We start from the raw sequence: 23,849 nt of genomic DNA on the forward strand, positions 1-23,849 counted from the left end.
TACACTAAAGGCTTTGTGTTCCCTATTCTTTTGTATGATGGATGAATTTGTACTCAGCTTTCCAGCTACTTTTTTAAAAGCCTAAAACAGGGCCAGAGTTAGGACATTTTATTCCCTCATTTGAATTGTTATGTAATTTTTAAATTAAATTTGCTTTCATTAATTTCTCTTTTCACCATTTGTTGCAAATGAACAGTGAGGTGATTAAAAGATAGGTAGCAAGAACTAGAGGGGGAGAAACAGATTCGGATAAAAATAAGTGGGTCTTTTAATATTTTTTCAAGGGACTTTGTTCTAAACATTATATTTCTTTTAGAGCTAAATGATAGAAAAATTTAGCAAAACAACTCAAAGAACTTTCTGTGATTTTTTAACTGGCTTTAGAGAGTGAATTCAGACTATGAAGAATGAAAGACAAGGACAAAATATAACATTCAAACAAGAAATTGAGGCCCAGGAATATCTGGAATTGATGATAACCTAATCTGTGTGGGATGTCTGCCTAATTTATTTCTCAGAACCATCTAGGATATTTAAAACAAAGTGACAAAACATTATTATGAGTGGCGAAGGAAGAAGAGATGAAAAATGAATAGCAACATTTTGCAAGAATTTAAGCTTTTGGAGTGACTTCAAGTAAAGCAAAATTAGCAAACTATTATCATAATTAGGCCTAGTTTAAACAAAAGACATACCCATGGCAAGGTCTGCATCTTAGTAAAATGAATGTTAGTAAGATATTACACTTCCTATTATTTTTGTTACTAAGTTACTATTGCTGTCTTTCCTCATTTTGGAAAAGAGCTGCAAGTGGAACATCTGCCTTTGATTAAATTGGTGTACCCGTATTTCTGTACGAATCCCAATCATAATTAAAGGTTGCTATTCCTATCTTATGAAAAGATGTTTTGAAAATTACATCTCATTTAGAAAAATTACTTTCTATTTTATATAATAGTTATACTTTTTTGTTTCTGAAAAATAAAATGAAATAATATGACCCATTGTGTAAAGGTTAAAGTAGTTGTTCTGAATACTCTTTAGCTCATGACACCTTTTTCGGTGATAGTTGCCTTTGTTAATTCAGCTAATAATTGAGTATTCTAGACAGCTTTCATTTGCTTTTCTTTCTGAAAGTTTATCAGAAGTACAATATTGTCTAAGAGCTCAGTTCTTTGATTTATGTCTGATAGTGCATGGAAGGACTCAGCTAAGTTTAAAAGAAAATGAGAGGAGGGAAAAGCCTTTCACTTTGCTTTATTACACATTTAGTTCACATAAAATGTAAGTATGGTCACAGCTAAACCCTTTTCTTCTTAATCCTCAAACTTGGGCATTTTCTATCATCCTGTCCTTTACCCTCTTCTACACCTTTAGTTTACAATGTTTAGTAATGTTCTAATAGAGTCTGATTGATTGCCACACATTTAAAACAAATGTTTTGCAATATTCACCTCAGATTCTCACTGGCATTTGAAACTCAGAATATATAACAGGAACTACATATTCAACATTTTTTTTCTTACATTTGCCATTTCAGACATCAACTCCACTACCCTCCTAGGCACTCAGCTAGGAACTCAAGAGTCATTCTTATAAACCAGACTTTCATTGTCTCTAGGCTTCCTTTAGTTAAGAAGCTCATCAATTTTGGCTGAACTATTGTAATAACCACCTAACTATTCTCATCTAGACAACAAATTAGATAATCTCTTTACCCAGATTAAAGTCCTTTAAGGACACATTATTTTATATGTGTGTGTGTGTGTGTGTGTGTGTGTGTGTGTGTGTGTGTACTACTAGAGGATCTTAGTTTATGTTTCAATAACATAAAGCTCAAGCATCAACTTTCCAGAAAATTATTCCTGAGTTATTTCTAAAACGATTCACTACCCCAATAAAAATGACCTACATTACTATTATTGTGCTAAATATGTATTTCTCCAATTGCATTTCTCCTCTGATCTGTAGAGTACTGTTACATATCTCCCCTATCAGAATATGAAGACGAATCTAGTACATGTGACTGTGAAATCAGGTGCCAGTAACTAAGCATCATTTATATCTCAAGCTACAATATAGGCTCAAATTCACTAATCAATTTAAACCAAAGTGTGTGCATCAGATGGCTTCTTTGGTAATATCAAGGAGAATCAATTTCTATGACTGGAAATCAGAGTTGAAGACAATAGACTGGACTTCATTGTAAGAATAGCAGACAGCAGAGAAAGGTAACTTTAGGTCCAGATGCAAAGTCAGGTCCTGTTAAGGAGATTGGAACTTTGAGATTTAGGTTGGGGATGTCTGTGCATTTGCACTTAAGAACCTTGAATTCTCATATTCCTCTTAAATTCTGGATTTTTGGAAGTGGATCATTATCCCTGGTTGAAAAATAGAGACATTCTTTGTTTGACAAATATAGTGATAACACAAAGAAAACAGCTTTTTAACAAGACAACGCTTTCCTTCTTTAGGATCTGTCCCAAATTCCTCTTCTGTCCAGCAGATCCATTACCAGACTGAGAAAGTGGGAGGCGTGCTAAGGGAAAAGAGGCATTATACACAAAATGACTTCCACACCTCTAAATATTAATATTTATTAGTTATAATAACCAATAAACTGATGGAATTGCTCTAGAGGTTTAAAAAGGCAACATTCCAAATTAAATGAAGTGGAGATGTAAGAACTTCCATCATGAACTCAGAGGAAATAATCCAAAAGATTAAAGAATTGAGTGGGGTAGATTGGGCTTACTATAGAAGACAGTAAAAAATTATAAGATGACCACATTCCTCAAAGCAGCTAGGAGGCTACTCTATTTAACAATGCAGTACAGAATGTAGTATTGAAAAAAAATCAGTTAGGACTGACTTCTGTAAGTCTAGAGTGATGGTAGGAAACGTTATTAGAGAACTAGGCCTCTATTAGTAAAGACATTATCACTTAAATTTCATATAAAATACTGCTTTAATTGATTGGTCAGAAAGGTAAAAATGTTATGGATGGAAGATTACTACAGGAACTTAGAAATGACTCAGGGCAAGACAGGCATTACATAACATACTGAATATGTGTGCATATAAATTCAGTAATATATGAACAAAAGGCTGAGAGCACCCACCCAAATATTATGGAAAGTCATAATCACTTGCTTAATTTCCAAACCTGATCACGTTATCAGACAGAAACTGTGACTGGAAGAGAACACAGGTGATTATGCAGAAAGACACTCATATTCCAGAAAATCTACAAAGTAGTGATTCCCTTGGTTTTTCTCTTAAGAGACCTACTATTATTTGCCTACTTAACCATACAAGAGGTAAACTGGGATATCCAAATCTTTCAAGGGCTGTATGGACACAGTGAGTAAATTTACACTGGTACGAAATAACTATGTCCTGGACCAGGCCTAGGTTTCAAAAACATGGCCAGTGATAATGTCACTGGTTCTAAAGTATAAATTTGTAATAAACATACTTATCAGTTGACAGAGCAATTCAACTCAGTTTCCTTGACCTGGGCTAGTTATCAGAGGAAAGGTGAATCAGAAGCCCTAAAATTACTCAAATTCCTTCATCTTTAGTCAAGAAAATCCAAAGCAATATTGCCTCCCAGCAAAAGTGGCAGAAATTATTGCCGCCCTCTAAAACTTGAAAGATGTAATTTGTGACTGTGATATTTCTACTTAATTCAAGAGTCTGGCCTCTGGGTTGTGGGGAGAAATCACATGGATAATGGCAGAGGCCAGGATTACCACAAATTTAACCAATTAGTATCCCTAATTGTAGTTGCCATGCCAGTAGTAGTATTCTTTACCATATGGGATAACATTACTTGTGACTCTTGAGCTGGTGAATGTATTCTTTTCTTTATGGATTGGAGAAATATTAGAAGCAATTCCCATTTACTTAATATATACTCATTCTCTTTTTCTAGTGCTATGTAACTCCTCTGCCCTATTTTCTAATATATTCCGAAGGAATTCAGATGTTCTAGACATTTTGAAGAACATCACATTCGTCTACCCATATTGATAACATAATATTGTGTTTGATGAGTGAGAAATGGCAAATGTTCTGAATGCCTTGGTAACACATATGTGCTCTAGAGCATGCAAGGTAACCGTTATAACAACTTAGGGGCTTGCTACATCAGTAAAGTTCTAGGGTCCAATTGTCTAGGACATGCTAGGATATTACACTCCAAACTGAAAGGCAAGTCACTGTGTCTTATGCTTCTGAAAGCTAAGAAAATAAAAACAAAAATTGGAAGGCACTTTCGGTTTTGATACCAGCATGTTTCTTATTGTGGAATACTGCTATAACCCATTTGTTGTTGTGTAAGGCTGCTAGATTTGAATGAGGCCTACAATAGGAGAAGGGTTTGTTAACAACTCTAAATTGTGATATAAAAGGATCCACTGTTTGGGTTCTATAAGATCCCATGGCACTTGAGCCATCTGTGGTAGAAAAATATGTCATGTAGAATACCAAGTGTTTGCTAAGATTGACAGATACTGGTAAAACAGTCATAGTGTGCACAAATGCAAGGGCTCTGGAATACAGAAAGGCCATCTGCAGCAGAAAACTAGAAAATATTTCCACATCGACTCTTGGCATACTCCTGTGACCTACTGGAAAGAGCTTCTGGCCATGGGACAGCAAGTGGTCATATGTCCTAAACTTTTCATTATGAGGTAGATACTGGCAGATCCACAGTCATAAATGTGGGTGTGCAGCAATCCACCCCAAAATGGAAGTGAGCTCAAGCATACCCAGAGAGGACAAGTAAGCTGCATAAACATGGGCCCTAAACCTCATGTCACCTTCTAATGCTACACCAGTGCCTCTTCCTCAATGGATAGCTATGGTCCCATGGCCTCTCTATGAGGAGCTGATGAAGGAAGAAAACACCTGAACTTGGTTCATAAAGGGGTCAGCTTGTTATGCCAGTATTAGCTACATATTGGCTGTTTTTGTTTTTTTACAATAACTCTTCTTAAAAATGGCCCTGAATGAGAGCAGTGAAGGAAATTCTCTCAATATGCAGACTAGGATGGGTTAAGTGGAGAGAGAAAAGCCTAAGAAATGGTACACACTATTAGGCAATAGGGATTGGCTTAGTTTGGTGGGTCAGATTATTGGAAAAAGTGATACTGCAATACTGATGACAAGGAGACCTGGGGAAGAGGCATGTGGATGTACCTATGGACACAGGAACCAGGTATGAAGATCTTTGTATCACAAATCAGTACCCAAAAGAAGCATCACTAAACAAGTAAGTAGAGAACTGATTATCCAGCCAATACATTTCTGCCAGTCTATGTTCTAAGCTAACCCATAGCACAGGGTTCTCCAAACTAAGTGCTGACTACTTAAGCTACAGAATAAATGACCTGCCAACAGTGGAGACCAAAACTGAGTTCCCAATATGATACCCTCACCAAATAGAACAACCAGCCTCTTAGATGGAAGCTTATTAGATCAGATCCCTTTCACACTGAACAAGCAATATTTCATGTTGATTGAGATTGTCAAATATTCTTGGATGAATTTGCGGCCTTTATTGCCTGCAGAGCCCACAGAGGCATTATCCAAGGGCTTCTAGATTATTTAATCTTCCAACATGGCGTGCCATGTAACATCTCACACCAAAGAAGCTGCTTGCCAGCGAAGAATATGTAGTGAGCACGTGACAATGGAATCAATTTGCCCCATCCATATGCTGCATTATAAGTTTCTTTCTGACAGAGCAATTAAATAGCATTTTGAAGACACAGCTGAGAAGCCAGCTAGGAGATGACAATCTTGGGGAAAAAGACTCTGTCTTTTAAGATAGAATACATACCTTAATCCAATGTCATTGTATGGTACTATGCCTATATAATGGTAGAAAACACGAGCCCAGGAAACAAAAGGTATAAGTAGGAGTGACCCCATGCAATAACACTACCAGTGACCTGCTTGAGTAACTTGTGACTCTCCTTCATAGTTTCCAGATGAAAAGTGCCTCCACTGGATGGGGCGCAGTAGGAGTCCCACTAAACCTTATGCTGTAGCCACTAGCTAGCCATTTTAGGATCCTCATGATAACAGGCCAACAAGAGAAGAAAGGATTTAATGTTCTGGTACAAGTAATTGACCCTGAGCATCATGAGGGGGAACATTAGGGGAGGAAGAAGAAATTGGTTTGAATTTAGGTGATCTGTCACAGAATTTTTGTGTCTATTTCTTTTTTTTTTTTTTTCTGACTGAGTTTCACTCTTGTTGCCTAGGCTAGAGTGCAATGATGCGATCTCAGATCACTGAACCTGGGTTAAGCTATTCTCCTGCCTTCCGAGTAGCTGGGATTATAGGCATATGCCACCATGCCTGGCTAATTGTGTATTTTAGGGTTTTGTATATTTATGTGTTTCTCCACGTTGATCAGGCTGGTCTTGAACTCCTGACCTCAGGTGATCCACTCACCTCGGCCTCCCAAAGAGCTGGGATTATAGGCATGAGCCACGACACCCAGCCTCTTGTGTCTATTTCTAACTTCAAATAGGCAAGTACCGCAATAATAGCTTGATGGGGTCCTGGTAACCTTTCAAGAAAGTCTGGGTGAAGCCACTCTGTAAACCACCTAGATAGACAGAAGTACTAAACACCTAATGGGAATCTAGATTTTAAGAGGCGTCCAAAATGGATAGAGAGAATGACTAGCAACAAGGAGCTAAATAACAATTGCAGCGCAAGGGCTGCAACTGAGCACACTCTTCCTCATCTTGTAAGTTTTCCCAGACATTGTGATAATCGGAATTTTGGAAAAGCAGTGCCAGAATGAAATGAATTTAATGTTAGAAACAGAGTTGAATGACAAAAGAGGTAACTTGTTGTGGCTGCTTTTGGTGCTCCACCCAGGTCTACTGTACAGGCTGTTTCTCCTTCCCCAGATGTTTTGAGTCTTGGAGGGTAACAGCTGACAATTATCCCCTTCTCCAGAGAATTGTCTTAACCTAACAGGAATCACCACACGTGTCAGTCTCTATCCTACCTCAGGGGAATTAAGGCAATGAATGATTGCCTTAAGGTGGGACTCTTTGTTGCAATTTTGTCCATAAAGTTATCCTGTGTGATAATACTTGGTGTAATCTCAGGCAGGGACTGCATTACTTAGCTTTTCCCGACTCTTCCTCTTCTACTTCCCTCATTCCCTTTCTCTCAAGGGCACATTCCTGATGAAACACTGGAATCAAAATCCCCATTTCATGCTCTACTTCTAGAGGACTAGACCTAAGACACAATTGACCTACATTGTGTCAGAATACCAGCAATATCAAGATGCCACAGCTGAGGAAGAGGAGTTTGAGGAGTGTGCTGAGGAGGAGGAGGTAGCCTAGAAGCTTCCTTTTCTAGGTAAAGTGGGGAAGCAGTGTAGATTCTTTAGTGTGTTCTGATAACCATTGTCATTACACACTTCTTTGAGTCTTTACATCTCCTCCTGTTGCATTTTAAAGCATTTTCATAGTAAGTAGTTTGACCTAATAAAACATTTCTATAGAAAAAAAAAAAAAAAAAAAACCTACATTGACAATTTTATTTTAATACATAGATATGCCTATAGAATATATTGGCTATGATAACATAATATTTATATTATATATTTTATATAATAATATGTTAAATTATATAATATTTATATTACATTAACATAATATAATTAATATTTATGTAGCATATTTATGTGACATATAATTCTGTTCAATAAATTAACTTTTTCTTTCATATTCATTATATCATTATATGTTTCAATAGAAAAAATAGATCTTAGATGTAGAAATTTCACAATAGGTAGGCAAATAAATGTTCAATAGAAAAGAGTAACCAAAATAGTAACAATCCATCTTAACATACTAATGATGTTGAAGCATTATTGTTATCACTAATTCTAAGCTCTGTTAAATAATCTGTAGAATTAAGATACTGTTACTAATTCTGTGAAGAAATGTATATCTCTAAGTGATGTTACTTATTTTATAGTAAAAAGTAAAATTATTTAGTATTTAGTAAGGTAACCAAAATTTTTCTGTTATGTATTGCCTTAAAACTCACGGATAATGTGACACTACTTATAAGCACAAGTTAACTGTACTTTATAAAAATGTGAACACTTTTCTTATAATTTTAAAAGTTACTGGACTAGTCTGTTTTCACACTGCTAATAAAGACATACCCTAGACTGGGTAATTTATAAAGGAAAGAGGTTTAAATGCCTCACAGTGCCACATGGCTCAGGAGGCCTCACAATCATGGCTGAAGGTGAATGAGGAGGAAAGTTGCATTGCACATGGCAGCAGGGAAGACAGAGTGTGTGCTGGGGAAATTCTCTTTAAAAAAACATCAGATTTTGTGAGACTTATTCATTATCACATGAACAGCATGGGAAAACCCCTCTTCTAAAACTCAGTCACCTCCCACCAGGACCCTCCCATAATATGTGGGGATTATGGGAACTATAATTCAAGATGAGATTTGGATGCGGACACAGCCAAACCATAACTGGCTTAGAGAAATCTTCGTCTGTAAAGTATATAAGTCCTATCTGCCCAAATCATCCCCATCCACACAAAGAAATTGGAAATTGATACAGAAAGTGGTAATAATTTCAATACACACAGTTTACTTGGCTCTGAGTGAATTTTCTTAAGATATGAAGAACATGAGTTCAACATTTTCCTATGTGAACATAATCAAAATTAGGAGAAGTTATTTACATTGACAATTGAAATTCTATCTAAAAATGTGTATAATGATAGAAAGGTATAAAGAATTTATTTTACATTCAAGTTTTATAATTTTGCATCCATTTGTGTCTGAGTCTAAATACACATTTTGAGGGAATTGACATATGTTAATTATTCTTCATACAATTAAAAATCTTAACCATATTAATGAAAAAGGTGCTAACTTCAATCATATTCAAACACTCAAAAAAACTCCCCAAATGTATAAACTGAATAATCAGAAAAGTTATATGAAAAGAGAAACAGATGAACTTTATCTACATAAATTAGCAATATAATATAAAAACATTTAAGATTTTCTCACACAAAAGCACAAATACAAATAGTCTAGAGAAGATAAGGATGGCAGCAGCAGCCCATGCCAGCAGTTTGAGAGGCATGGCTGGGACTGTGTGCTTCATGGAACTATCTCTCTGAGAGAGACAGAGAGAGCAAGAGAGAGACAGAAAAAGAGAGAGAGAGAGAGAGAGAGAGATTTATATATATACATATATAAAATGAAATGGTACCTAAATATACAAAATATTATTAATCCTAATTGAATAAAAATACAAGCACAATTTATTCTCCCAATTTGTATATATTTATCTGTTGTTTCAATATTAATAAAGTGTATATGACCGTTAAAGAGAAATATGTGTTTTCTGCACTGCTAAAAGGAAAGTAATTGAACAATTTTAGAGAGCTATTTTTAAAAAGTCATTAAATTTTAAAATGTGAATATGCTGTAATCAGCAATTTTAGTTCTAGGAACTGCTATAAAGATCTAGGTGCAGAGGGCCATACACAAAATATATAGATTATTTGCAGAAAGATTTATAATAAAAGCAGTGATGTGCTTTCCATTTCTACCCATATAAAATTAATTTTTATCATACACATAAATTGGAATGCATATACCTGCTTTAAAATTGAAGTGAATATTATTCATGTATATCAAAATGTAAGTATTTATATAAGTATGAATTTACAAATACATATTTATATGGGAATATATGTATATACAATATATTTATGGGTATTTGTCTATCCATATAAATAACTTTTCCAAAATATAGCTAAAAAGAAGCTTCAAATTATGACATATTTTATACTTTTTAGTTTGTTAAAATGATAAATCATAATGCTTACCAATTTTACAAGTTGGATACATAATAATTGTACATATTTACAGGGTAAATGTAATATTTTGATATATGTTTACAATGTGTAATGATAAAAGCAGAATATTTAAGAAATTCCTCACATTTATCAATTTTTGTGTTGAGAACATTTTAAATCTTCTCTTCCAGCTTTATTGATCACAATATATTGTTATTAACAACAGTCACCCTACTGTGCTATATAGCACTACAATTTTTTTCTTCTATCAAAATGCGTGTTTGTGCCTCTCCTCATTCCCCTCCTGCCAGTCTCTTTTAACAATCAGCCTACTCTCTACCTCCATGGGATCAACAATTTAGCTCCTTCATATGAGGACATGTGATATTTTTCTTTCCATGCCTGACTTATTTCACTTAATATAAGTTATGAATGGCCTCCAGTTCCATTCATGTTACTGCAAATAACAGAATTTCATTCATCATATATATATATATATATATATATATATATATCTTCTGTGTACATTGATTTTGTGTCTTGCAATTTTGCTGAATTTGTCTACTAGTTCTAGCAATATATTGTTAGAATCTTTAGGACTTTCTATACATATAACATGTCATCAGCCAACAAACACTTTTGTTTTATACTTTCCTATTCAAATATTTTGTATTTATTTATTTATTGCCTAATTGCTGTAGCCAGAATATCCAGTATTCTAGGTAGAGTGGCTTGAGTGGGCATCCTCATCTTGCTTCTCTGGATTCTCATCTTAGAGGAGATGCTTTCAATGTTTCACCATTGAGTATAGTGTTACCTCTGGATTTGTCATTACTTGGCCTTTAGTGGATTGAGGCATGGTCCTACTTCTAATTTGCTCAGAAATTTTACCATAAGATAATGTTACATTTTGTCACATGCTTTTTTGCATCTGTTGAGATGAACATGTGTTTTTCTGTACTTTATTTTCAGGGATTGTAGTTTGATGCAATCCTATTGGTTTAGGCAATGATTTCTGGCTAGGACTCCAAAACCCAGGCAACAAAAGCAAAAACAGACAAATACAATTAACCTAACTAGAATCCTTCTGCATCAAACTAATATCCTTCTATACAAAAAGAGAAGCAATTAAAAGAGTAAAAAGACCATAATTAAAAAAAACATTTTAAAATTCATATGAAACCAAAAAATAGACCAAATAGTGAATACAATCCTAAGCAAAAAGAACAAAGCTGGAGGCATCACACTACCCAACTTCAAACTATAGTACAAGGCTACCATAAAAAAGAAAGCATGGTATTGGTACAAGAACAAACACATAGACCAATGCAACACAATAGAGATCTCAGAAATAAGCCTGTACCCATCACCATCTGATCCTTGATAAACCTGACAAAAACAAGCAATCAGGAAAGGATTCTCTATAAACTAAACCATGCTGGGAGAACTAGCTAGCCATATACAGAAGATTGAAACTGGTCCCTTCCTTATACCTTACATAAAAATTAACTCAAGACGGATTAAAGACTTAAATGTAAAACTCAAAACTATAAAAACCCTAGAAGAAAATCTAGGCAATACCATTCAGGACATAGGCACAGACAAAGATTTCAAGAAAATGCCAAAGGCAATTACAACAAAAGCAAAAATTGAAAAATGAGATTTAATTAAACTAAAGAGCTTCTGCACAGAAAAAGAACCTATCATCAGAGCGAGCAAACAACCTACAGATTGGGAGAATATTTTCTCAATCTACCCATCTGACAAAAGTCTATTATACAGAGTCTACAGGGAACATAAACAACTTTACAAAACAAACAGCCCCATTAAACGTGGGCAAAGGACATGAACAGACACTTATCAAAAGAAGACATATATATGGCCAACAAACATATGAAAAGAAGCTCAACATCACTGTATCATTAGAGAAATGCAAATCAAATCCACAATAAGATATCATCTCATTCCATTCAGAACGATGATTATTAATGACTTACAGATGCTGGTAAGGTGGTGGAGAAAAAGGAACACTTTTACACTGTTGGTGACTGTGTAAATTAGCTCAACCATTGTGGAAGACATTGTGGCAATTCCTCAAAGACCTAGAGGCCAAAATGCCATTTGATACAGCAATCTCATTACTGAGTATACAACTAAAGGAATATGAATCATTCTATTAATAAAGATACAGGCACATGGCCTGTAATCTCAGCACTTTGGGAGGCTGAGGCAGGTGGATCACTTGAGGTCAGGAGTTTGAGACCAACCTGACCAACACGGTGAAACCCTGTCTCTACTAAAAACAAAACAAAACAAAACAAAAAAAATACAAAAAATATCTGGATGTGGTGGTGGATGCCTGTAATCCCAGCTGCTTGGGGGACTGAGGCAAGAGAATTGCTTGAACCTGTGGTGGGGAGGTTGCAGTGAGCAGAGATGGTGCAACTGCACTCCAGCATAGGCAACAGAACAAGACTCTGTCTTAAAAAAAAAAAAAAAAAAAAAAGATACATGCACGCAAATGTTCATTGCAGCACTATTCACAATAGCAAAGACATGAAGCCAACCTAAATGCTCATCAATCATAGAATAGATAAAGAAAATGTGGTACATATATACCACGGATTACTATGCAGCCACAAAAAGGAACAAGATCATGTCCTTTGCAGGGATGTGGATGGAGCTGGAAGCCATTATTTTCAGCAATGTAGGAACAGAAAACCAAACATTCCACGGTCTCACCTGTAAGTGGGAGCTGAATTATCAAATCACGTGGACACAGGTTGGGGAACAATATACACTAGGGCCTGTCAGAGATGGGGGACATAGAGGTCTGTCAGAGATGGAGGGTGTGGGGAGGGAGCATCAGGAAGAATAGCTAATAAATGCTGTGCTTAATACCTACGTGATGGAATGATACGTGCAGCAAACCAACATGGCACACATTTACCTGTGTAACAAACCTGCACATCCTGCACATGTGCACGTTGTGCCCCTGAACTTAATATAAAAGTTGAAGAAAAAAATTCAATATCATGAATGAAAACATAAATAAATAAGTGAAAAGATAACCCACTGATTTGGAGAAAATATGTACAGCCTATATATTTGATAAGATACTAATATTCCAAATTTATAAGTAACACAAACAACTCAAAACAAATAATAATAATAATTGATTAAAAAATGGGTAAAGAACCTGAACAAACCTTTCGCAAAAGAAAACAAACTAAAGGCTAACAGATACATCAAAAAATGTTCAACATCTCTAATAATCAAGGAAATGCAAATCAAAATCACAGTGAGACATCACCTCTCACTTGTTAGAACGTCTACTGCCAAAAACATGAACGATAACAAGTGTTGGTGAGGATGTAGAGAAAAATAAACTCTGGTACATTGTTGGGAGGAATGTAGATTAACATGGGCATTATGGAAAACAGTATAGAAGTTCCTCAAAAAACTAAAAATAGGATTATCAGATGATCTAGTAATATCACTTTTGTGTATATACCCATAGAAATTGAAATCAGTATGTCAAAGAAACATATGCACTTCCATGTTTATTTCAGCATTATTCACAATAGCCATATTGTGGAATCAGACCAACTGAACATCAATGAATGAATGAATAAATAAAATGTGGCTGACATACATAATGGAATACCATACAGCTTTAATATGAAAGAAAACTCTGTCATTTGCAACAGCATGGATGAGCCTGGACAACATTACACTACGTAAAACAAGACTGACAGAGAAAGACAAATGCTGCATGATTTTACTTGTATATGGCATCTTCCAAAATCAAACTCATAAAATCCAAGAGTAGAAGAGCGGTTATCAGAGGCTGAGGAAAAGAAGGATGGGAAAGGTTTATCAAAGGCTAACAAGTTTCAGTTAGAGAGGAGGAAAAATTTTTAGTAATCTATTGCACAGCATAGTAACCACAGTTAATAATAATGTGTATTTCAAAATTGCTGAAAGAGATTTTATACATCACCACAAAAAAGTAGATGAGACAATGAATGTGCTAATTAGCTTGATGTAACTTTCTACACTGTAAGCATATATCAAACTTCATATATATCTACTCCACATAGACACACAATTAACATTTTCAATTAAAAATTAAATATAAAATAAATTTTACCAGTCTCATGCTCCATGAAAATTTTAATATTTATATAGCAAAGGTTAAAATATCTAAAATGAAAGTAATATTATAGAGCTAGTGAACATATAAATTCTGACAGCTTATTAGTTTGGTGGTATGTTAAACTGAAGAACATCTGGCATACATCATGGGTTTGAGCATAATCAAGGTCATGTTTTCATTTTGAATATCATGAACAGTGAACTATTTATTACGTTTACAATAGGTGTACAATGAAATCATTTTGTTGGATACCTTGACTGTCCATTATATTACCAAGGTCCTTGAGCTACTGTACAGGGCTGGGGCCATGGGAGACAGTGTTGGTGGCCATGGAGTTGAGTGGGTCATTCAAGTGGGGCAGGAGATTTGCTCCTTGTTCTAGGTTACCCCCATGAAAGGTATACAGAGCTTCCTTTAGCCAATTTGTTCCATTTAAATTCATCCTAAAATGCGTTTGATCAAATGTAATTATTTAATAAAATGTGTAACAATTGGCACATTTAAAAAAGTAACTGAATCATTCTCAATAAGTCAATCACCACAACTTTAAAAATCTACACATCAAAGATAAATACTTGGCTAAAATAATGCATTACATTTTGCTTATTTCTCCGTTATCTTTTAAGAAGTGGCACCATGAGGATGCAGTGTGTCTTTAAGACACTTCTTGGCCCCTAATATACCCATTGACAGATTTTTGCTGGCATCACCCAGGGCACAAAGTAACCTTCTGTCCTTCGGCCTATGCTCAAGATCAAAAATCTCAGAGCTTCTATTTGATACCAGTTTTGTAGTGTGCAAAGAAAGTACAAAATCTGAGAAAAGTAAGTGCATCTGTGAGGTTTGAGAATTTTATTTAGAGACTTGTGCAGAAGTATAGAAGGTGCTACATTTTTGGTTTTGGGTTTGGGGTCCAGGAAGATCACTTTATATTGACTTTTTCTAATTTGTTTACTTTTTATCCTTGTTGTTGAATGGCATTCCGCTTCAAAAAGGGAACCATGGTTTAAATAACCTCTAGAAATTCATTTGGCCTTCCAGAAATCTTTCTGAGGTATCCTACTTACTTCACTATCTGAGCCCAACTTGGCTCAAGCTTGTGTTTTAAATCCATACCAATTAGAGGACTGGAACTTAGAGACCAAGTTTATGAGTGATATTGTGAAGATATTAATTAGTGGATTTTTATTAGTGGCCCTAATTAGGTAGAAACTTTCTATATCCTTAGAATAAGGCCCTCAAATTTGCTAAAAAATCTGTACCTAAAATATCTCGGCTTTTGGAAGTCAAATTAATATAAAGTCAAATAACACTATCAATGTAATAATTCCTGTAATTCAAAGGTGGGGTGGAGGCACATTTAAAGAATATAGTAAAAGCTGATTAAATTAATAGATCAATGTTTAAGTAAATAAAAGAAATTCGTATTTTTTACTTCAGTCTTTTAGGATATCAAAAAGATATAATGCACAACATCTGAAAACATTTTTACTTGATCTCCTCTTCTCTCAGAATGTGTCACATGCCAGATTTTCTTACGCCTTCCATTTTTCAGAATTCTTCCATCAGAAATACTCTACCGTGATACCCCAGCCCAAGTCACGACTAATCCTTCTTCCCCTTCCTCCAACTTGCCATTTTGGCTCTTTGTGTTAGATATTATCTTGTATCTATTTTCCACTTTGACTCATTTGCTAATTTGCATAAGGAATGCAAATGATTTTCTTCATAAGGTGAATACAAAGTACAATTTGAGAATTGGTCAGGATTTGCACCAATTGTTAAACAATGCTTAACAAGCTAGATAAGGGAGTTTTCTTAATCCATTTGTTTTATCCTCAGCAGATATGACTACAAGAATTTTAAAGGCAGTTTTTCTCTCTTAAGAGTATATACGTAAAGGTGTGTGTCTATTTACCTTAATAATGTTAGAACTCATTATTAATTAAGGTAAAGAGGGACTTATGAAGATATTGGAGGTTTTAGAGAATAAGAAACATATATGTGGAAGGAAAATGATAAACATAATAAAGGAAAAATTAAAACAATGAAAGATGGCCCAGCTCCCTAAATATAGGGCTGGAATGAGGTGGGTAATTAGTTATAAGCTGTCAGCCTGTTTAGTAACAGTGTATTCTGGAAAGATCCAAGAGAGTGAACTAGAGTGACCCAGGTAGTTACAACAATCTTTGAAAGTTGTAAAATATAAAAAGATCAATAATGAATTCAATTCAGTAACCTCATACAGATGGATAAAGCAACTACATAATACTTCTGTACCAGTATGAAAAAGTGTAGACAAACAATGAACAACATTTTTCAGTTCCACTCTGTGTGTTTTTTCAGGTGCTATTCAGTGTGTTTCATGGTGACAGTTTGTGTGTGGTAGTGAGGGGAAATCAGGATGCCACATTTAATGAAAGAGCATGCCTGGGAAATGTATGGGTTTATTTTGAAAGGAAAGTCCTGAGAAGAAATGTACAAAAAGAGAAGTCAAGGTTAAGTCTAACTTTGAATTAGATACTATGTCTACAATAAATAGGGTAATCATATAATTTATTTTCCAAACTGGGACACTTATGAGTGTGAAAGGGAATGCTATTAATAGTTACCAAGAAACAAGAAATACAAATTAGGACTGAACTAAGCAAACAGGACATGTAGTGCCCGCAACAATAGAGGCTGCATCTTTGATTAAATTATCCTTCTCAATGAAGTATCAGTGTGCATGATTTGTGAAAGTAACACATATTTTTGGCAGTCAATAGATAATTGACATTATAGCTCTAATGACCTTCACTATGTGCTGAAAGGAGATGGCTATTAGGAAGATGTACTTATGAGATAATAAGCAGAAAGAAAGGAAGTGTGGCTGTATGCCCAGTTTTGGTACTAAGAATAGGTCTACTAGATAGACCTACAAGAAAGGAGAATGAGACACACCAAACAAAAGTAAAGATGAAATGATGTTGATGGTAGAATATAGACCATGGAGAATCAAAAGCTACTTGACATAGCCAGGTAAGATCAGAACAGTACTGGATACTAAGTGAACAATACTGTCAGTAATACAAAGTCATCAAAATCACCATGTGCTCTTACTATGAAAATGGTCTGCCACATTCTGAGAATAGTTTTTTTTTTGTTGTTGTTTAGAACCATTAACTCATGCTGTCTGAATACAGAGATTCTAAAATGTTAAAATTAACTCCAACTTTATCATAACCTTTAAGGTTAAAAAAATTATAGTACCATCGCCATAAATACAAGCATAAAATAAGCAGACATAACTAAAGGAATTAAAGAAAAATCACTGAGAGTCCCAACTCAAAGGAGTGCATCTTTCTCAAAAGGAAAATAAGCTGGTCCTTGGTTGTATAATGTAATATGTTAAGATAATGTTCAATAACAAAATTTAAAAATGTATTTTAATTTTAAAAAGACAGTAAAAAAAATGAATTACTTATAGGAAATACATAAGTTTAGGAAATAAAACTAAAATCAGATAAAAGGCTAGATCATGTCTACATACCCAAAAAAGTAGATTGACTCAGGATTAAAATATCTCATGTGTGGTATTTCTCATATTTCCAGTGATTATCTGGTACTCCAGGTGATAAACAATGATCAAATTTCTTGGATCTCTATAGTTGACACTAGTATTTTTCTTAGTTCCAATTTTCTTGAAATTTATGGCCACAGGAAATGGGAATATACAATATGTTGAGACTGTTTTATAGCTAAGGCAGGCAAGATTAATCAATTAAGTTAATCATACCCGTATTGGAGAACTAATTTTAAAAAGTGTTATTAAGATTTTGCCAAATAGTTAAAGACATTTAGCAGTCAAGAAATTTCCAGTAGTACCAACCACTTGTGCCTATTATGCTTGTAAATACTAGGTAGGATACAGGGTGAGTTCTGAAAGATGTATTTAGATAGACAATCGTCTAACAGGTAGAATACATGTAGACCTCAGACAAAAACAACATAGATTATTGCTGTAGATTTATTATTATTCCCAAATATTCACTGCTCTCTTCTCCAAAAAAAAGAATTTTTTGCCTTCTCTCATTGCCCTGCAACTTTCCACATCTCTATTCCCTACAGGAAAAATATACTCCATTGACAAATTGACATTGGGTTTGGCCACCTGATTGGATTTGTCTAAGGGGATATGACCATATATAAATGATGCCATTTACAAGTATAAGTTTTAAGAGCCATTTTTCTTTCCCATGAGAATGGCATGTTTGCAACAGAAGCTGTTTCTTTAGCTCAAGAGTGAAAATAAAGCAGAGCCATAAGAGCCAAGTGACAGGAGTGACTTTACCATGAGTGAGAAATGATTATACATTGATGAAAGGCTCAATATAAAATGCAGTGTAAGCCACTGAAAATTTTGATTTTTTTTTAATTAGGACAAAGTTAATACAGGTAACCTTCAAAAAGTATTAGATCTTTGTAGATTAGTTGCAGTTTAAATAAGGTAAATATATCTTCTTTATAAACTCTGTATTGATATAGTGTTGCTAAACAAAAATCTAATCACAGAAAGAGGATTATGAATGACTAAAATGAGCCCAAAAAGTTACTAAGTCTATTAGACCTTAATGTCATACACCAAAATATACCCTAAAATTTGGAGTTCTAGCTAATATTCGCTATTCTCGTGAATTAAAAATTTATTCTACTCCATATTACCAAAGGAAATATATCAGTTCAATGTTGTATCATACTGAAGGTAGGCAGAAAACAGAACAAATTCCACCAGCAACCTATCTAGTTATAAGAACACTTTCAAGAAGAGAGGTAACATTCATTAAGTCAGGGCTTGGAAAGTTCCTGCTGTAGATTATCCAGAAATCATAGGAAGATAAAATAAGCAGACATAAGTGAAAGAAATAAAGAAAAATAACTGTGAGTTCCAACTCCAAGGAGTGCATCTTTCTCAAAAGGAAAATAAGCTGGTCCTTGATTGTATAATATAATATGTTAAGATAATGTTCAATAACAACCCGCCAAGGAGAGAGGAGCATCAACTAACATAGAAATTAGTGAAAGAGACTGTAGCTGTACCTTTGCTTGGCCTCATTACATCTAATGCAATTTTTAAGCTTCATGCAATAATAACTGCTACTTTATGATTATTGTAATTAAGTACATGAAGGAGAAGAGACCTGTGGTATACATTTACTGAGGGGTTTGCTATGTGGAAATGAAGTGTAGGTGGTGAAAGAGGAGTTGCCTGTTTAAAGGAAGTGCCAGAAATGATTGATGCGGGTAGTGATGGTGGGAAGGGGTGGTATCAAATTTCAGAAATAGTCTTACCACTAAATCTATTATTGGCTCAAGCTGGATAAATTTAAACTATTGCTCAGTGGATATATCAATAGGAAAAGATTAGAGAACATGATGGTCTAGTCAGAGAAGATGTGATCACAAGAGAAAATTTATACTTTATTATAAATGAAATATACTTCACATACAAGTAGGAAAACCTAGGCAGTTTTGGTTGATCAATTGATAGATGGATAGTAGGGTAGATAGGTAGACAGAAAAACAGTCACATGTCACTTAACAATGAAAGTCTGTCATATGACATGTAAGACAGTTTTGCCATTATGCAAACATCATAGAGTCTGCTTACACAATTCTACACAGTATAGCCTACTACAAACCTGAGCTACATAGTATAGCTTAATGATCCTAGGCTACAAACCTGTACAGCATGTTACTGCACTGAATAATGTAGGCAATTATAAAACAATTATATGTGTGTATCTAAGCATATGTAAACACAGAAAAGTAAAAATATAGTATTACAATCTATGGAACCACCATTGTATATGTGATCCCATAGTTGACTGCAACATCGTTATGTAGTGCCTGACTGTATGCTGATAAGAATTCAAAATGTAATAAGAACACAGGATTTCAGGAGCTAGTGTCATTACAATTCCCAGGAAGAAAATAATGGATCCCTGAAATTCAGTAAGCCTTGGAAATTATGTCAGGAGGCTGGGTAGCTATGCTGTAATGCTTCGGTAATAAAGGAAAATTGTCTCCTGATTGTTGTAAAAGATTCTATGACTGTAAGGTCAAAATGTTCTTATTTGGTGAAGTGACAGTTTCTAGCCCCAGAGGGGCTGAGCAGAGGGAGTGTAGATGCAGAATATAACTTTAAATTTATAATAAAATATAATGTGCAAAAGATATGGGTCATGCTAAGACATGTGTGTGATCAGGGGGATATTTACAGAGCAGATTTTCAATTGCATTAGAAAGAAATGCAATGTTCCAAGGTTTCTGAGGACAAAGGATAATTCTCACTCATTAATGGAAATTAACTCTGGCCTTCCTTCAAAAAAAAAAAAAAATCCACAATTTGCCTTTGTCTGGGCACTGAAGAGTTACGCCCCAGTTACTTGCAAGTGGCAAATCATGTGGTCTAAGGCTACAATTTTGAATCCAAAGTTGTTTCATATTAAGGGATGAATGTAGAAAATTAGCCTTTGAATATTTACATTGACAGCATGCAAGATAGGGTCAGAATAGGATGACAGGAGCAAACAATTTAAATAGAGACATCATCTACCCTACACAACTCTGATTTTCAGCAAAAATAAGAAGAGCTGAGGCAAGAGATTTCAGGACTCTGGAAGCATTTCTACTATCTTCCTACCAATATACTGAAACCAACATATTATTCCAATAATAGCTGTAGTTTCTCCAAAATGAATATAGGCTTTTCTTACCAATTATCAATCCATTAAGGTCGTTGAAGAGATCCTAGTCTTAAAGATTTTCCTATGAAAGACTTTTCTCCAAGATTTATGACTTAAACAGTGGGTTCATTTTGAGAGTGTAAAGTGTAATGGATTATGAATACATATATATATATATAATATATGTGTATATATGTGTGTGTGCACATATGTGTATATATACATATGTAATATATATAGTACATAATGTAATATATTATGTAGTATATATACATATATACAAATGTATATTTATAATGCCTACAATACTATATATTATGAATATACCTATATCTATAGGTACACCTATATAACTATGATATAGAAAAATTATGTATAATATATCATACAATATTTTATATAATATTACATATAACATGTAATTATGAAAAAATATATTTAGGGACTTCTTCCATTGAATGTCCTCTAATGTGATAGATTAATGAAAGCTTCATGTCCTAAAAATACTCAATTAAACTTTCTGAAATTCAGGAAAATAACTAAAATCAATGATGGTAATTCTAATTTATAAATATGTTTTAGGCATTGTCTTTAACAACAATTAAAAATGAAGTATTTAATTGGTTATGTATATAATATACATATCCACACATATATGTATTCATATATATGTAATATATACACACATATGCATATATTCTTAATAAATTATATATTAGGTTGGTGCAAAAGTAATTGCAATTTTTGCCATTACTTTTAATGGCGAAACCCACCAATTGCTTTTGCACCAACCTAACAATTATATGTGATATATAATATTACATATAATATACATATATACACAGACATATATTCTTCATAAGTTGCAATAACTTGAAAGCCATTGGGAAATTAGAAAATAAAATTTATCTCTACAGGGGAGAAATATTTATTTAGTTATAGCCTTATCTTCTTTCTATTTTTATGCCAGTGTGAGAACTAGAAACATTCTAGAAGAAGAACTAGAATGTATTTTATTGTCTGGAAATTCCTTATCCCCTGCTCCTAACCCCTGCTTGCCCTTTATAAGTACACAAATCACAGAGCATCTTATCAAAGAATGTGTCCTATAGTTAGTCAATTTCTAATTCACTTGATAATATGAATCACATGTAAGAGCAGGTATGCTATGATGTGAAAAGCAATCTGAAAAAAGGTAAATTATAATATATATTGTGGAAAATTTACATATTTATCCCAAATCTAGATGGTAAAGAGGATTTCTACCTTGAATCAATTTGCCTACTGTGACAGACATAATAGTGATAGTCACCTGAAACTGAACCCCTAGATTCTGGGACCTGATGGGATTGCACTTGTTCTTTGCTGCCTATGTGTCTCCAACCTATTTAAGGAGAGATTTATAACATTGTTTTACAAATAAATCTAACTAAAATCTAATGGGATTTCACTGTGAGAGAGCTTGAGGGGAACAGTCATTGAGGAACTTTCATTGTAATACTAGGAAAGTGTAGTAAAATGAAAAAAGAGTCAGATCTTTTCTTTCATAGGTTGTCTAATACCCTAGAAATCTCTTGAGGATACTACTCTGTTGTTGGCTGTAGGTACCTCCTCCATTGAAAGACCTCAATGTGATAGATTAATGCAAGCACCATGTCCTAAGAATCATCAGTCAATTGAACTTTGTGAAATTCAGGAAAATGACTAAAATCAGTGAGGGTGATTCTAATTTATAAAAATGTTTTAGGCATTGCCTTTAATAACAATTAAAAGTGAAATGCTTAATTGGTTTTTGTCTGTTGTGTTTTGTTTTGTGGTTTTTTAAAAATATGAGATTATGCTTAATCCAGAGTGGTACATTCTGAAACTAGCAGAAAATCTTGAAAGATTCTCAGCTTTTCACCTTGTACAATTGTAAAGATATTCTCATGGTTCAGTCTGATGGAAGCCAGGAGAGGAAGAAAGGATAAGTTCACTTTTAGACACAGTAACATACAAATAGGCAGTTGGATATATGTGGCTAGCATTCAAAAAGAGACAGCTGAGATTCAGAATCATATTTACATATTGAATGTCATGGTATATACCTGATAACGAGGCCTTGGGTGTGGTGTGAACACCAAACTTAAGGCATTCCAATGAGAAGGAACAAAAGAGAGAAATTTAAAAATTAATGACTGGATAGAAGAAGATAGATTATCCAGACTGAGAAGAAAGAGAAGTAAGAATAATGCCAGGGGAGTGTGATATCCAATAAAGAAATAGGCTTTTAATTTTATTACCCTTATTATTATTTTATTTAGGGGTTATAATTATTGCTAATATGAAATGCTTCTGAAATATCTGGCAAGGTGAATATTGGAAAAAATCTCCTGTGCATATAAGACATATAAGCAAGAGCTCTCCAAGTAGAGGGGTAAGTGGACAGATTAGAACGAGATGAAGAATGACAGAACCGCGAAGAAGATCCTTACAGAAGTTCAGCTGTGAAGGCAATAATGCAGAGTGGCAGATGGATAGGAAATTAGTTTAAAGGAGGATATTATTTATTTTTTAATATCATTTAAGGTTAGAGCAATTCAAGCTCATTTAAATGACAAAGGAAAAGATAAAGTAAATAGGTAGAATGCAATATACTGAAAATGGGATTTTATTTAATTGTATAATTAATCAAACCTAGAGGAGGGAGGAGCAGCTGCAATGCACAGCCTCAGAGCTCCTGAAGAGGAACAATAGAGGCAGGGGCATATCCTGAAAATCAATGCTTAGGATATCACAGATTTCTTCTAAATGTTCACACATGAACACATTTAATTCCCAGCCATGTGAGCTAGAAACTGCTAATACCTTCATTTTGTAGATAAGAGATTAAGTAAATTGCTCAAGGCTAATTCTGTGCCTCGTAGAGCCAGCAATCAAACCTAGAAAACTTGACACCAGGGTCAAGGCCATTAGCCGCTACCCTATATTATGTGGCCTTTTCTGGTTTATTTCAGAGAACAAAGAGGGAAGCTTGTGTCAGGATGTTCACTGTTTTTTTTAGGAAAGGTGAATTGAATCATTGTAATACATTGC

The 23,849-nt window shown here is 34.3% G+C and overlaps 1 long non-coding RNA gene across 2 annotated transcripts in view; it reads left to right on the forward strand.

Annotated features, from left to right (window-relative positions):
* Window positions 1–13,489, forward strand: part of LOC116551347 — a 40,856-nt gene extending 27,367 nt beyond the window's left edge. Inside the window, exons 3-4 of one of the 2 annotated variants that reach the window (XR_004268869.1) lie at window positions 6,936–7,019; window positions 13,460–13,489. This is a non-coding gene — a long non-coding RNA (uncharacterized LOC116551347). Of the gene's footprint in view, window positions 1–6,935; window positions 7,294–13,459 lie in introns of those variants that run through there. The other variant, XR_004268868.1, reaches the window with a different exon arrangement.
* The last annotated feature ends 10,360 nt before the right edge of the window (window positions 13,490–23,849 follow it).

This window comes from Sapajus apella, unplaced genomic scaffold (genome assembly GCF_009761245.1).
Source record: "Sapajus apella isolate SASKATOON/1434 unplaced genomic scaffold, GSC_monkey_1.0 scaffold9, whole genome shotgun sequence".
Taxonomy (NCBI): domain Eukaryota; kingdom Metazoa; phylum Chordata; class Mammalia; order Primates; family Cebidae; genus Sapajus; species Sapajus apella.